Source organism: Acartia tonsa, chromosome 6 (genome assembly GCF_053477335.1).
Source record: "Acartia tonsa isolate MP-2025a chromosome 6, ASM5347733v1, whole genome shotgun sequence".
Lineage (NCBI taxonomy): Eukaryota > Metazoa > Arthropoda > Copepoda > Calanoida > Acartiidae > Acartia > Acartia tonsa.
Window position 1 is genome coordinate 21,173,089 of NC_137265.1, and position 15,087 is coordinate 21,188,175.

The window sequence follows — 15,087 nt, forward strand, 5'->3', positions numbered from 1 at the left end:
TAAAAAGACTTGGTCGACATAAAATATAATTTTTAAACAGTCCTTTAAGATCTCATTACCACTTGAACAGATTTGATTGCATGGGTTCTCCAATTTAATTAATTAAGGAAGCTGCACATATGTACGTATTGCTTAGAAGAAATTTTAGCCTATAATTTTTAATCATAAGTCTTGAGAAAATTTTAGGATATTCTATTGTCGTGTGCCTCCTCCCTTCCTAGAAGATAAGGCGCAGCCGCTATTAACAGACTATTAAATCAATTATAAAATAAAAATTATGAAACAAAGTCTCTAAAAAAATTTTAATATCAAATCCTAAGTCTTGGGATAGTTTTAGGCTATTTTATTGTCGTGCCTCTACCCTTCCTAGAAGATAGGGACGCAGCCGCTATTAAAACATAATAAAACAATTACATAATAAATATATTTTATACAAAAAATTATAAAAACAAAAACACAACGTGGGTCCATTTTCTATTTTTTCTGCTACTAACGGATCATAGTAAATTAAATCATACTTTATATAAATAATTGAAAAATAAAAATAAGAATAATACATTTGTAGATAAATACCCATTTGATTAATATTTATGTATAAAAATAATAATTATAATATTTTTAAGTAATAATTTATAAAAAATAATACTTTATAATTGAAAACAAAAATTTCGTTTTTACTAAAAGCCATTCATCACATTAAAATGCCGCGGAATACTTTACATTTAGAATGTCGTCTTTTCCTTAAAGGGTATAGGTAGCTAATATGGTTCTTGTAGAACCCATGTAGAAGCTTTAGCTTAATACAATAACATTGACCACTCACATTTTTGTAATCCCATAAGTTTTTTTATAGAAAAATTAATAGATTTTCCTTTTAGCACCAATATTCTTGATCAAAAAATCGTGGTTAAGGAAGCGTTGTTTAAAAAATAATTTTCTTGATATAGGATGAAAATTAAAAATCGAGGTAATAGAGACTGTGCAGCAATAAAACGGCTATTTAAAAGTGCAATTTTTATTCAGTTTCCTTTATTAGGTATATAGGAGATAGATTTTTAATATTCTTACTTTGCTTATAGACTTCTTGCCCTAATAGATGATTTTTAAAACATAATTTTCTCATTTTTGGGAAGAAAAATAAAAAAAAGATTTACTAGAACCTATAAACAATACAAATGTCTACAGATTTATGCTTAAATTATAAATTTTAGCATAACAGGAATATATTTTATGAAAAAAAATAAAACCAAAAAAATCTTAATTTTTTTGGTCTTCGATACAAACCAAGCGATTCAAACCGCTTATAACGCATATTTCACATATCTACACGTCTCTGATTCCGTCCGTATTGGCCTGTCTGAACACACGCACACACACACACGCACACACACACACATACACAAAGACAGCTGATTCCGTCCGTATTGGCCTGTCTATACACACGCACACACACACATACACAAAGACAGCTGATTGCCCGGTAAATATGTAAAATGTAAATAAACAACTGTTCGTATGCTTGTTGACGTTGCTTTTGATATACATAGTTTGGTTGTGAATTTTTTATATTTTTTTCATTCAAATAGCATATAGTGAATTGTTTATGATTTGGTTTTTGAAATATGTCAAGACATTTGCAATATTTTACCTACTGAATGATATTTTAAAATTTATAAGGTTTGATTGATACTTTTTTTCAGAAAGTAAAAATGGATTACGACGCGTTTGCTTCTTTGAACCCTTATAGATGTAAGTTCATTACAATTTACTCCTTTTGCTAAATATACATTTCTTATCGAAAATGAATACTTTTGTAACTAAATATATTGCATGATTACATATTTTAACTTTTCACACTTCTTCAAATTTTTATATCAAGACAATATTAGAACTAAACTTTCAGCTCTAAACAATGAAACCCGGCAGTAAGTCAATACTATTGTAAAATTGTCGCGCGCATTTAAAGAAGATTAAAGGGTTACTGTTTAATTCTAGGTTTCATAACTTTATTTACCTACCCTTTCTTTCCTTTTTAAATTCAAGGAAATTTTGATAGATAAACAAGATATTTGTATTTTAATCTAACATCGAAAGCTAATAGCTTTGTATACTTAGTAACTTAATGGCTACTCTATTAGTTCTTAGGTGCCCATATATAAAGATAATCAGGGCTACCACGAGTTTCTGGACTCTGTGGTTCTCTAGATTTTAATAATATTAAAAAAATAGTATTCGAAAATGTTACTTTTAATATGTTGCTATTCTACTCTTTCATTCCATCTACATATCTGTTTCTCCTATTTTTGTATTAAATAAGGACGCTTGTTTTAAATATTGTTATCGTTAAACAAAACTCCTAAACAATTGTGTATCATGTCAATTTCTCATTTATTTGTCTGAAAGTAATATTTAAGGGGGGCGGTGGGGTGGAGAGGTTACTACGTTCATTCTGTTCGGAAACCATGATCAAAATGGGCTAAATATTGATCTAGAATCTTGTAACTTGGTGCATATGCCTAGTCTATTAGGTACTAGATCTAAATTGAAAAAAGTCCATTTTTTAAAATTTTTAGGTTAGGTTTGGTAAGAAGAACCCTGCGGAAATGGGTTTTCTAGGCTTTTTGGTCTATTTTTGTGTAGAGACTTACTTTAATTGTTTTTTTTTTCTTCTCGAAAACACTGTGTCTATTCTTAAGGACATTAATTAAAATAATTCGGCAAATCGGAGGCCAACCCCATAGGGATAAGGGAGATGCCTACAGGGGTTAAGTGTAAGTGTTTCATAGCCGGAGCCGGAGCTGGGAGCAGCAACATATTTGGTGGATCCGGAGATGTATTTTTCGTTAAAAACGGCTCCGGCTCCAGATTAGCTAAAAGTGATTTTTTAAAGTAATAATATAATTTGGCAACGGTCTATTTCCATATAATAAACTGAAAAACTATTGTTACTTAGGTAACAAATAGACACACATCCTTCTACTTTTATATAGCTTTAATCAAATAAAAGCAAAATATTTTATATTATTTATTTTATTTTATCAATTTCAATAATGAACAAAAATTGATATATTAATTTTAAGGTAGGAGCTGGAGCCGCATCAAAATTAAACGGCTCCGACACCCTGCCTAACCTAATATAAAGAATTTTTTTATTTACAATTAGTACGTATTGCACAAGGCTTATGTATCAAGTTTCAAAATCTACCTCCATATTTTGTCCATTTTACTCACAGATTACAAATAAACGGCACCGTTTACTATTCCTCCCCTTATGTAAAGTCAATGTATGCCCTAATTAATGCCTATATGCAGTATTAGTAATGAAACATAATCATCGTTTTTTTTTTAAAAGGGATAGTTGCATGAAGTGCATTTTAAAAAATATTGTTAATTTTTTTCTTTTTAAAATAATATAGTAATGCATAATATAAAGTTATTGATTAAAATTAAAAGATTTGGCCAGGGATTTTCCTAAAAAAATGACTTTTTCATTTTTATTTTCAAAGTTTTTACATGTTATATACCTATGGCAAAATCTTTTGATACAACTTTTGATCGCATTTACTAATTAATACCTAGAGCTTTTAACTTTTTATACAACAAAATAATTAGGTACAAGAGTATTCTATGATATGTATATTTTTGTAATATTGATGTAAAACTTACAAAGGAGTATATATATAAATATGTTTATATTGTATGGTTAGTTAGTTTGTGGAGATAATGTGTATATCGTCAGGAAACCAGATGGTTTTCTTTATTTTTTAAAGTACCTATCCATAGAAAACCTGTCCTATGAAGAACCGGATGTTATTTTTTATGTTCTTTAACTTTAGAGAACTTGCCCTAAGGGAACCTCGGTTCATTTTATATAACTCTTGTGAATTATTGTCAAATAAAAAAAGTTTGGTCAGGTCAAAGTTAAAAATTCTTTTACACATAATCATATCTATCCAATGCCTAATATATTCTACTAAGGCATATTTAAGTACACTACTCAAAGTACCTTAACTCTTTAAATGCACTTCGTGCTTTTTTTCTCCAATGGGTCATTGATTTTTTATTTTGATATAGGATACATGAATGGTTCATCTAATAAACTTGCTACCAATGCATTAATTCACTAAATTTACAAAATGTAGCCATACTTTTCTTTCTATTTAGCTGACCCAGTCAGAAAGCCAGGCATAGTACAGCGCCCAGAAGATGAACATCCAGATGCAGGTACTGTTTTTGGATGCTTGCGTAGTAATCCTATTATATAAAGTATTTTTTTGTCTTTTGCGAAGGATCTTGCTAACCGCTGAACTGATATTGTTCTCCTTTACAATAAATTTTGTTACAGGTCCAGGGAAGGTTTTTACCTATAATTGGGGAGTGTATCTTCACCCTCCCAATTAAAGGTTACCCCCCAAAATAAACTAGGTATTTTCTTTTTAAAACTCAAATTGAAAGATGGAGGTAGCCGGGTCGAATTTGCCCTCTAACCTTAAGTATTCCTAGAGGTTCTAGGGGCTTCGCCTCTAGTTAGTAATAAAGTAAATTGTAGTTTTGCTTAATTTAATTTTTTCATAAGAAATGTTGTATACCGCTATCAAGTATGAATGAAATATTAAATATACCTATTTAATTTTTAGTTCCAAATATTCCAATTTTGGTGGAAACATAAGGGAAATAGCACTTAGAATGAAAATTATGTAATGTAATTTGGCAAGATAGGTATACCTAATTTTTTTTTAAATGGGAGGGGGTGGTCGTGTACTTTTTGAAACTAAACTACAACTCAACTTTAAAAAAGGTTTACATCAATGAAAGGGAACTATCCACATACGGGAGCAAGTGATTCTAAGCACCTTCCAGCATTGATCCTTAGTATTTTTTTAGTGAATATACTAGTTATCAACTAAAAAGTTTGGTTTTACCATGGTTTTATATGAAAAAAACTGTAAATCGTTTTTTGATCCAATATCACCAAATGCTTTTTGAGTTCAAAGGACAAAATAAAATAACACGGCAGAAAAGCATTAAATGCTGTAAATTGCAAAAGTACTTAAATTAAACTGTTTACAATATAACATGGTACCAACCCTTTTTCTACATAAACATTTTTAATCAAAATAATATACTTTTGTGTAAAAGCTTTAAAAAGCAGTTTGAAACATCAAAACATTAGATAATATTGCACCAAAAATGCTTTGCTTTTAAATTTTTTTCATATAAAACTAGGGATGGCAATCCGTCAAATTTTTGGACCGGATTCGGATTCTTACAAGAATCCGTCCAAAAAAATAGCGGATTCTCGTGGATTCCAGATTCTAGCAATATTTTAAAAGGCTTTTTAAAAAATTGAAAATTTAATTGCTACATATGTCCTAAAAATTAACGTTCTTGGTGTTTTCTATAATTCACTTCCGAGAATCGAACAAGATTTTAAAAGATGTTATATATACCTAGCGGCTTTGCCCCCAGCCTCTAGGAGCTGTGAACCAACTTCCCCAATAAACAAAAAAAATTTTTTTTGGGAGAGGGGGGGTTGGGGGTGTACCATCCTCCAAGAAAATAGCTTAAAACCACCACAGGACCAATAGGTATATACCCTGAAAAGTAGAATCCGATCGGTTCAGTGGTTACCAAGATCTTAAGGGATGGACAGACAGACACACAGGCGGACGGACAGACATCATTCTACTTTGTGTTATAGATGATAATAATGACAAGTATTAAAAACTCTAGGCTCTAATTTTAGTCTACCAACTAGCGGCTTCGCCCCTAGAGGCCTCTAGTGGCACTTTGAATGTTTTTTTTTTTATTTGAAATATCTAATTAGAGAAATAAGGGGGGCGTCGGATCTGACACTTTTGCGTAAACAGGGTGCATAGGCTTTGTGTTAGGAGTTAGAGGATAGGTTATTTGGGAAAAAAGTTTACATTTGGGGTATATTTTTCTTATATTTAAAAAAATTTTTGATAGGTATCCAGGTTCAGGTGCTGCAGGCTGGAAGGTCGTTTCTGGACAGGTATAAATGAAAAAAAAAATTTGTTTGAAGAGTTAGAGATCAACTTATTAATCCAAATATGCATCTTTAGGGATGTTAGTAAAAGCATATATGAAGAGAAAATAAAAATCAGCTTCCAGGTTCAGGTACTGCAGGCCTCCAGGTGAATTCTGGACAGGTAAAAACTGAAAATTTTTACTTTTGAAGTTAAAACAAACCTTATTTAACAAAAGTTGCTACTTTATGGATGGTATGAACTAATTTAAAGAAAAATTTGAAATCGGGCTCCAGGTTCAGGTACTGCAGGCATCCAGGTGGATCCTGGACAGGAAAAAACTAAAAATTTTCACTTTTAAAGTTAGAGCAAAACTTATTAAACAAAAGTTGCTACTTTATGGATAGTATTAACTTATTTGAAGAAAAATTTGAAATCAGGCTCCAGGTTCAGGTACTGCAGGCCTCCAGGTGGATTCTGGACAGGTAAAAACTAAAAAATTTCACTTTTAAAGTTAGAGCAAAACTTATTTAACAAAAGTTGCTACTTTATGGATAGTATTAACTCAATTGAAGAAAAATTTGAAATCGGGCTCCAGGTTTAGGTACTGCAGGCCTCCAGGTGGTTCCTGGACAGGTAAAAACAAAAAATTTTCACTTTTAAAGTTAGAGCATAACTTATTTAACAAAAGTTGCTACTTTATGGATAGTATTACCTTAATTGAAGAAAAATTTGAAATCTGGCTCCTGGTTCAGGTACTGCAGGACTCCAGGTGGATCCTGGACAGGTAAAAACTAAAAATTTTCACTTTTAAAGTCAGAGCATAATTTATTTAACAGAAGAGGCTACTTTATGGATAGTATTAACTCAATTGAAGAAAAATATGAAATCGGGCTCAAGGTTCAGGTACTGCAGGCCTCCAGGTGAACGATGGACAAGTTAAAACTGAAAATTTTTATTTTTGAAGTTAAAACAAAACTTATTTTACAAAGTTTGCTACTTTATGGATGGTATTAACCAATTTGAAGATAAATTTGAAATCGGGCTCAAGGTTCAGGTACTGCAGGCCTCCATTTGAATTCTGGACAGGTAAAAACTGAAAATTTTTACTTTTGAAGTTAGAACAAAACTTATTTAACAAAAGTTGCTACTTTATGGATAGTATTAACTCATTTGAATTAAAGGGGGGGGGGGGGGGGGGGGGTAAAATGTGGTGACTCGTGCAACGACATACCAGCAATTTTATTTTTGATGCTACTCCCTTAGTTTTTGAGATAATTGGGTGAAATCTTTTGGGTTGGGTCACTAATTACCCCAAGTTTTGGTATCTTTCAAAAAAAAACTTCCGCCGTTCACCGCCATTTTCCGCCGCCGCGCAAAAAAAAATTTTATTGCATTTCTCGATGAATTAGGCAATTTAGAATCATTTGAGACCATGTTATTTTTTTCAAAAAATTTTCCCCTTATAACCAACCCTGCGGGGGGACATTTTTTTCAAATTCTCGTTTATCAAGGATTCACGGTATATCTTAAATTCAGTGCTTCTCCTGTTCTTTTAAAGATATTGAAACAAAATCTAGTGAGGTAGGTGAGTAAAAAATATTTGATTAAAAAATGGCGGCGGTACCGCCGCTCCCGCATTCCACCGCCGTTTTTCTGCCGCCGCCAAATATAATTTTTTTATTGCATTTCTCGCCGAATTAGGCAATTTGAAATCATTTGAGACCATGTTATTTTTTTTCAAATTTTTTTACCCTTTTTTGGGCGGTGGCGGAAAACGGCGGTGAACGGCGGGAGCGGCGTTCCCGCCGCCGTTTTTTTTTGAAAGATACCAAAACTTGGGGTAATTACTGACCCAGCCCAAAAGATTTCACCCAATTATCTCTAAAACTAAGGGAGTAGCATCCAAAATAAAATTGCTGGTATGTCGTGGCAGATGTCACCACATTTCCCCCCCCCCCCCCCTTTAAATTATTGAATACTAGCCACAAAGTAGCAACTTTTGTTTTAACTTCAAAGGTATTATTTTTAGTTTTTACCTATCAAGAATCTACCTGGGGACCCGCAGTACCAGAACCGGGAGCCTGATTTCAAATTTATCTTCAAATTGGTTAATACTATCCATAAAGTAGCAACTATTGTTAGATAAGTTAGGCTCTAAATTTAAAAGTGAAAATTTTTAGTGTTTACCTGTCCAGGATCCACCTGGAGGCCTGCAGTACCTGAACCTGGAGCCCGATTTCAAATTTATCTTCAAATAAATTAATACTATCCATAAAGTAGCAAACTTTGTAAAACAAGTTTTGTTCTAACTTCAAAAATAAAAATTTTCAGTTTTTACCTGTCCAGGATCCACTTGGAGGCCTGCAGTACCTGAACCTGGAGCCCGATTTCAAATTTTTCTTCAATTGAGTTAATACTATCCATAAAGTAGCAACTTCTGTTAAATAAGTTATGCTCTAACTTTAAAAGTGAAAATTTTTAGTTTTTACCTGTCCAGGATCCACCTCCACCTGGAGTCCTGCAGTACCTGAACCTGGAGCCCGATTTCAAATTTATCTTCAAATAAATAATACTATCCATAAAGTAGCAAACTTTGTAAAACAAGTTATGTTCTAACTTCAAAAATAAAATTTTTCCGTTTTTACCTGTCCAGGATCCACCTGGAGGCCTGCAGTACCTGAACCTGGAGCCCGATTTCAAATTTTTCTTTAAATTAGTTCATACCATCCATAAAGTAGCAACTTTTGTTAAATAAGGTTTGTTCTAACTTCAAAAGTAAAAATTTTCAGTTTTTACCTGTCCAGAATTCACCTGGAGGCCTGCAGTACCTGAACCTGGAGGCTGATTTTTATTATCTCTTCATATATGCTCATAACATCCCTAAAGATGCATATTTGGATTAATTAGTTGATCTCTAACTCTTCAAACAAAATTTTTTTTTCATTTATACCTGTCCAGAAACGACCTTCCAGCCTGCAGCACCTGAACCTGGATACCTATCAAAATTTTTTTTAAATATAAGAAAAATATACCCCAAATGTAAACTTTTTTCCCAAATAACCTATCCTCTAACTCCTAACACAAAGCCTATGCACCCTGTTTACGCAAAAGTGTCAGATCCGACGCCCCCCTTGGTTTATGCTTCGTTCAAGTCTCTTTTTGGGGAGGGTTATTTTTTCTAGGGGCGATTTCTCTTGGGTGGGTGGTGGTACCCTCCCCCAAAATAGTTGAAAACCTTCCCTGGACCTATGAGAAGCTACCCTGTTATGGAGAACCCGATCGGTTCAGCGGTTAGTGAGATCCTTTGGTACAAACACACAGACAAACAGACATCCTGTGACTTTAGTATAAGGATTAAGAATCCGAATCCGCTATTTAAAAATGGTTTCCGGATTCAGATTCCAAAATTGGCCAAAAAATTAGGCAGATTCCGGATCCCAGATTCAGATACAGATTGCCAACCTTATATAAAACCACTAGCGGCTTCGCCCCTAGCCTCTAGGGGCTTCGCCCTATGAAGTAATGGGAAGTCAACCCTCCTAAATAGAAATATTCAAAAAAATTATTCTTTGTTTAATTACTCTGTGGTAAAATTAAACCCAGGTTGTGCGTTTTATGCACAAAAATTTTAATTTGTACAAATTAAACCCAGATTGTGCGTTTTATGCACAAAAATTTTAATTTGTACAAATTAAACCCAGGTTGTTTGCCGTTTACACAAAAATTTCAATTCGTAAAAATTAAACCTAGGTTGTTTGCATACACAAAAATTAAAATTAAAAAAAAAAATATTTAAATTTTTTTTTTTGGGGGATGGAGGATTCATGGGGGCTTCGCCCCATGTTGCATTTGGGTTCCCCCACCCCAATTACTGGTTTTTGTTTACAAAAATTTTAAAAAATTAAAAATTTTGTAAGTGGGAATTTTTTCATTTTTTGGGGGGTTGGGGTGTCCCACCCCCAAAGAAAATAGCTTAAAACCACCAGAGGACCAGTAGGTATATTCCCAGAAGGGTAGAGCCCAATTTGATCAGCAGATACTGAGATTTTACAAAAAGGGGGGGGGGGGTTTAATGCAACCATCTCGTAATCAGTGAGCAAATGGCACTTAGAATTCGAATTTCCATCTATAATATTGCATGAGTAATCCTTGGTAGATCTATTTTCCCTAAATCGAACAAAAAGTTGGAAAAGTAACGGCTAATGGCTGGCGGCTCATCTGTTTTGCCATTTGTTTGATATCTATATTACAAATTAGTCACGAAACCTCTCTCAACATAATACTCTTTTCTACTCCAAAACGCTATCAAACGGTTCTAGACGGTAGCTGTTGGTACTAGAAGTTTTAAAGTTGGTTATTGCTATCATTTAACATGAATTAAACCAAAAATATGTTTTAATAAGTTGATTCCTACGTAATTGATGATGGATTTACCCTGAAAATAGGCAAAAAACGGCTGAACGGCTGAGCCGCTAGCCGTTACTTTTCCAACTTTTTGTTCGATTTAGGGAAAATAGACCCACCAAGGATTACTCATGCAAAAGTTCAGATCGAAATTCGAATTCTAAGTGTCATTTGCTCACTGATTACGAGATGGTTGCATTAAAAACCCCCCCCTTATAAAAAAAAAACTTTTGGGGGTAGTTTTTATTTTTGGGGGGGTTGGGGGTGTCCCACCCCCTAAGAAAATAGCCTAAAACCACCACAGGACCAGTAGGTATATTCCCTGAAGAGTAGAATCCGATCGGTTCAGTGGTTACCGAGATCTTAAGGGACGGACGGACAGACATCAAGCTACTTTGTATTATAGATGATGGTGATAACTAACTTTTTAGTCGATAAACCAAATAATAAACTTAAACCTAGTATATTCACTAAAACAAGGATGACAACATCCATAAAAGCGAAGCACTGAAACGGTAGGACAAACGGACATATATACTTGTATAGTATCTGAACTGAAAAATCGGAACATAAATGTAGAAATGTCGAATCAAAATTGTAGGTAAATTTGTTGAAAAACTGCTTAAAAACAGGATAATGTTAATGGACATACTTACATTTTTGGACTTGATTATAGAGTTGCTTCGCTTATAATATTGTTCTTTGTTGTCCCAGGAATCAATATACCAAAAATCAGATCAAACGGATAATTAAAACACTTGAAAATTTGTTGTTAAAAAAGTAGAAAAATCAACATGTTTAAAATGGACGTACGGACATTCTGGTAATGATTATAGAGTTGCTACGCTTTCTAAATCGTACCCAACTACTACAGGAATCATCATGCAAAGTTTGAAATCGATAGGACAATTCTAACATGCCTAAATTAACGAATAAAAGCTATCTATCTCGGACGGACGGACGTACGGACGGACGGACGGACGGACCGACCCTAATTATAGAAAAGCTTCGCTTTTAAAAATACTATGGATAAATGCTGGAAGGTGCTTAGAATCACTTGCTCTCGTTCGTGGATAGATCCCTTTGGCATGGCTGTTGTTTTAAAGAATTTGGAACTGAACAAAAAAAGTTTCTCTCAGAAGGTTAAAAATTATCTAAATGGCAGTTTTTGAAATAAGACAAAAACTTACGGCGGTTTTCGGCAAAAACAGCAGTTCTGCCGCCGTCTCCCCACGGAAAAAGCAAATGCTATGCCTAATTTCAGTGCTTTAACTCTTTTTTGGGGTTATTTGCTTTAACAAAGTTACAAACCTTAAACCTTACCTGGACCTATGATAAATTTTACTGTACAGAAAAACCTTCTCTGTCCAGTATTTATCAAGATACAGACATACAGACTTACACCCTATTACTTGTATATAATAATATATAAAATATAAATACTACACTGGGACTAATAAATTCATTTCAAAAGAAAAAAGGTCTTGCAAAAAGTCTTTATTTAAAACAAAAAAAACACCTATTAAAATAACTAAAGGGGTAGTTGCACGAAATGCATTTAAACTTTAATTTAGTGAACTGCTAATTTTTCCCTTTTTAATGGTTTGAACTACATTTCAATTTCTACCATGTAGTTTTAATAATATCAAGAAATGAAAATCGTATTCTTGTGATATATACAATGGATATAGTTGGCTTATTTTCACAAAACAGCACATTGACTATTTTTGTGATATCTTATTGTTTGGTATTTATTGTAGGGTTGGCAATCCGTCCAATTTTTGGACCTGATTTGGATTCGGATGCTTACAAAAATCCGCCCAAAAATGAAACAGATCAATCCGTGGATTCCGGATTCTTTTTTTTGACGGATTGCAGATCTTCAGATCTCGGATTCTAGCAATATTTTAAAAGGTCCCTTTTAAAATAAATTAGGGAATTAAATTTTATCGGGTACTGGGAAGAATCTAAAGCAGCATTTTTTCATACTTTCACAAAAGCTTTTCTCCTATTTCTAGACCCTACATCGCCCATTTGCTAACCCTTACTCAACCTAACCTTTGTTAAAAATTAAAATATATATTTAGACAAAAAAAACTCAAGATGCTGATTTTAGCTTAACAATTAACATCCGAATCCGCTATTAAAATAACGGATTGCGGATTCAAATATTTCCATAAATTGAACAGATTCCGGATTGGATTGCCAACCCTAATTTATTGTAATACAAAGTTATATATGTTTTATGGTATACTCGTAACTTCTGCTCGAAATCATTTTTTTGAAATGCACTTCATGCAACTTTCCCTTTACCAAAGATACTAAACTTATTTTTTCTGTGTTTTTTAGGCTGATGTTGTTGACAACGAACAACCTTAAGACGGTGGCAAAGTTGAAAGGTCTGAATGAGGTACAGCTGTAGTCGGCGGTCAAGCCGCCAGAGGAGACAAGAGCGAGGTGTTGAGACTCTGTGTGGGACTTGTCAATGGGACTGTTAAGTAAGTTTTTAGATAGATAGATAGACGGGCAGCATTCAATAGCTAAAAACGGTAGACACCGAATGAATGGACAAATGAAGTAGAGATTTTTGGTCAATTTAAAAGAATGAAAAAATAGATGTAAGTAGCTTGGATTTATAGTCAGGGGTCAGATAAAGTACCTAGGGTAAAGCGGGGCGAACTCGGTCTTTTTTTCGGTTTTTTGATCCTGCAAATCGTAAAAATTATTTTTTTTAAATGGGACCAAGACCAGTAGAAAGATCTCGGAAAAGTCGATCAGGTCCTAAAAGGACGTAAACCTAGGACTTTGGGAAGTTTGTCAAAATTGATCTCTAAAACGGCACCGACTTCGCCCCGCCTTGAGGCGAAGTCGGTAGGGCATTTTCAAGCTTCGAAAAATCGATGACGTATTGATTTTATTACAGCATGCCCAAAAGGTAAAAGTTGCTAAATGTAATAAAGAGTATGCACAAAAAATTTTATTAAGATAGGTCAATTTTTTCCACCAAAAAAAATAATTTTTACGAAGTACGCGAAATTTGACTTATTTTTTCGAAAAAATTTTTGATAAAAAACATAAAAATACTACTAGAAAAAAAAAACTTTTTATGACTTTAAAGGCCTGATCCTTAAAATTCAGGCAATTTTGAATAGATTTGGCCAAAAAAAAATTAGTTCTATTAGCAAAATTTCCTTAAAAAATCAAGTTGAAAAAAAGAGAAAAGTTTGGCAAAATCTGTGGTCGATTTTCCAGCTTCAAAAAACCTATGACATATTGATTTAATTACAGCATGCCCTAACGGTTAAAGTTGCTAAATGTAATAAAGAACATTCACAAAAAAATTATGAAGATCGGACAATTTTTTCTACAAAAAAAAAAAAAAATTTCTAAGTACGAGAAATTTGACTTTTTTTCTCGAAAATTTCACTTTTTTATATAAAATTGAAAAAGTTAGTATAAAAAGTGAAAAAACCGAATTCGCCCCGCTTCACTTTTAGTCGATTTAAGAAAAAACTATACAAGCTTTTTTAAAGTTTTAAACGGAAATGGATAGCCTATTAGATTCTTAATAAGTCCCCTGAAGACGTCTAAGCTCTAGCTCTTACCAGTTTTTGTCCAACTTACCGTTTTTCCGACTGAAGCAAAAAAATCAAAAAAAAAAAATTTTTGTCGTTCGACTTTAAGACCCAATAAGTACCCTAAAAATTCATCTCACAAAAATTTCATTTTATACTTTTTTGTAGGCAATTTAATAAGGAACAAATTTGATTTTATGTTTTTTTCTGTCAGTCGATTAGAACATGGAGAAAAATGTCATTTAATGAAGGTGGTCAAAAAAATACCGACTTCACCTCAAAACCGAGATCGCCCCGCTTTACCCTAATCAATATTATTAAGAGTAATTTCAAATGATAAGTTGTTAGGTATTTAAAACCAATTTTTGAAATTAAAACAAGTGAAAATTCTTTTCATATTATTGCACTTAAATCTAACTCGATCAATTAAGATTTAAATGCATTTTTTATGGTCTAGTCTGCTTTTTTTATACACTGATAGTTTGTACAACCTGATCAATATCTTTACTTTCAGGAATGTCAATAGGATAACCTTACTCGTCATTCACCAGCCCACCAATCTAGAAAAACTTTGGCAAGAATGTGCTGACTTCACAGGCAAATGGGACCAAATGCGGGGACACCGGGACGAACACCTACCCAAAGCAGTAGTTATTTGTTAAAATGTTCTTTTTTCTTTTCGCTAAAAACTGATTTAAATCATATGACGTTTTTATATTTCCATTGAAGGGATACTTGCATGAAGTGCATTTGACAAGATTGATTGCAAGCAAAAATTACAAGAATATCATCTAACATAATTAATTTTTTATTACAATAAATAGCAATCAATTAGACACCATCAAAATAGTCATCAGAATGTTTTTGTGAATACAGGACAGCCATTTAAAATGCAAAAATCCAAAAAATATGATTTTCAAGTCTTGATATTTTTAAAACTACCTTGTAGAAAATTGAAATTCTTTCAAATACCTATAGATCATAAAGATGTAGGTAGTTTAAACTATTGAACAGAAAAAAATATGCAGTTCAATAAATTCAAGTTTAAATGCACTTTGTGCAACTACCCCTTATCGTTTCTTCCTTGCTTTCCTTGATTAATGTCAATTGCTTTA

At 33.0% G+C, this 15,087-nt stretch overlaps 1 long non-coding RNA gene across 1 annotated transcript; it reads left to right on the top strand.

Moving 5' to 3' along the window:
• The first annotated feature begins 1,611 nt into the window (after positions 1–1,611).
• LOC145322083 (uncharacterized) lies at positions 1,612–14,880 on the top strand. The gene is made up of 4 exons (XR_013880502.1): positions 1,612–1,749; positions 4,165–4,224; positions 12,747–12,895; positions 14,487–14,880. It is a non-coding gene; the product is annotated as an uncharacterized LOC145322083 (long non-coding RNA).
• Positions 14,881–15,087: the final 207 nt, after the last annotated feature.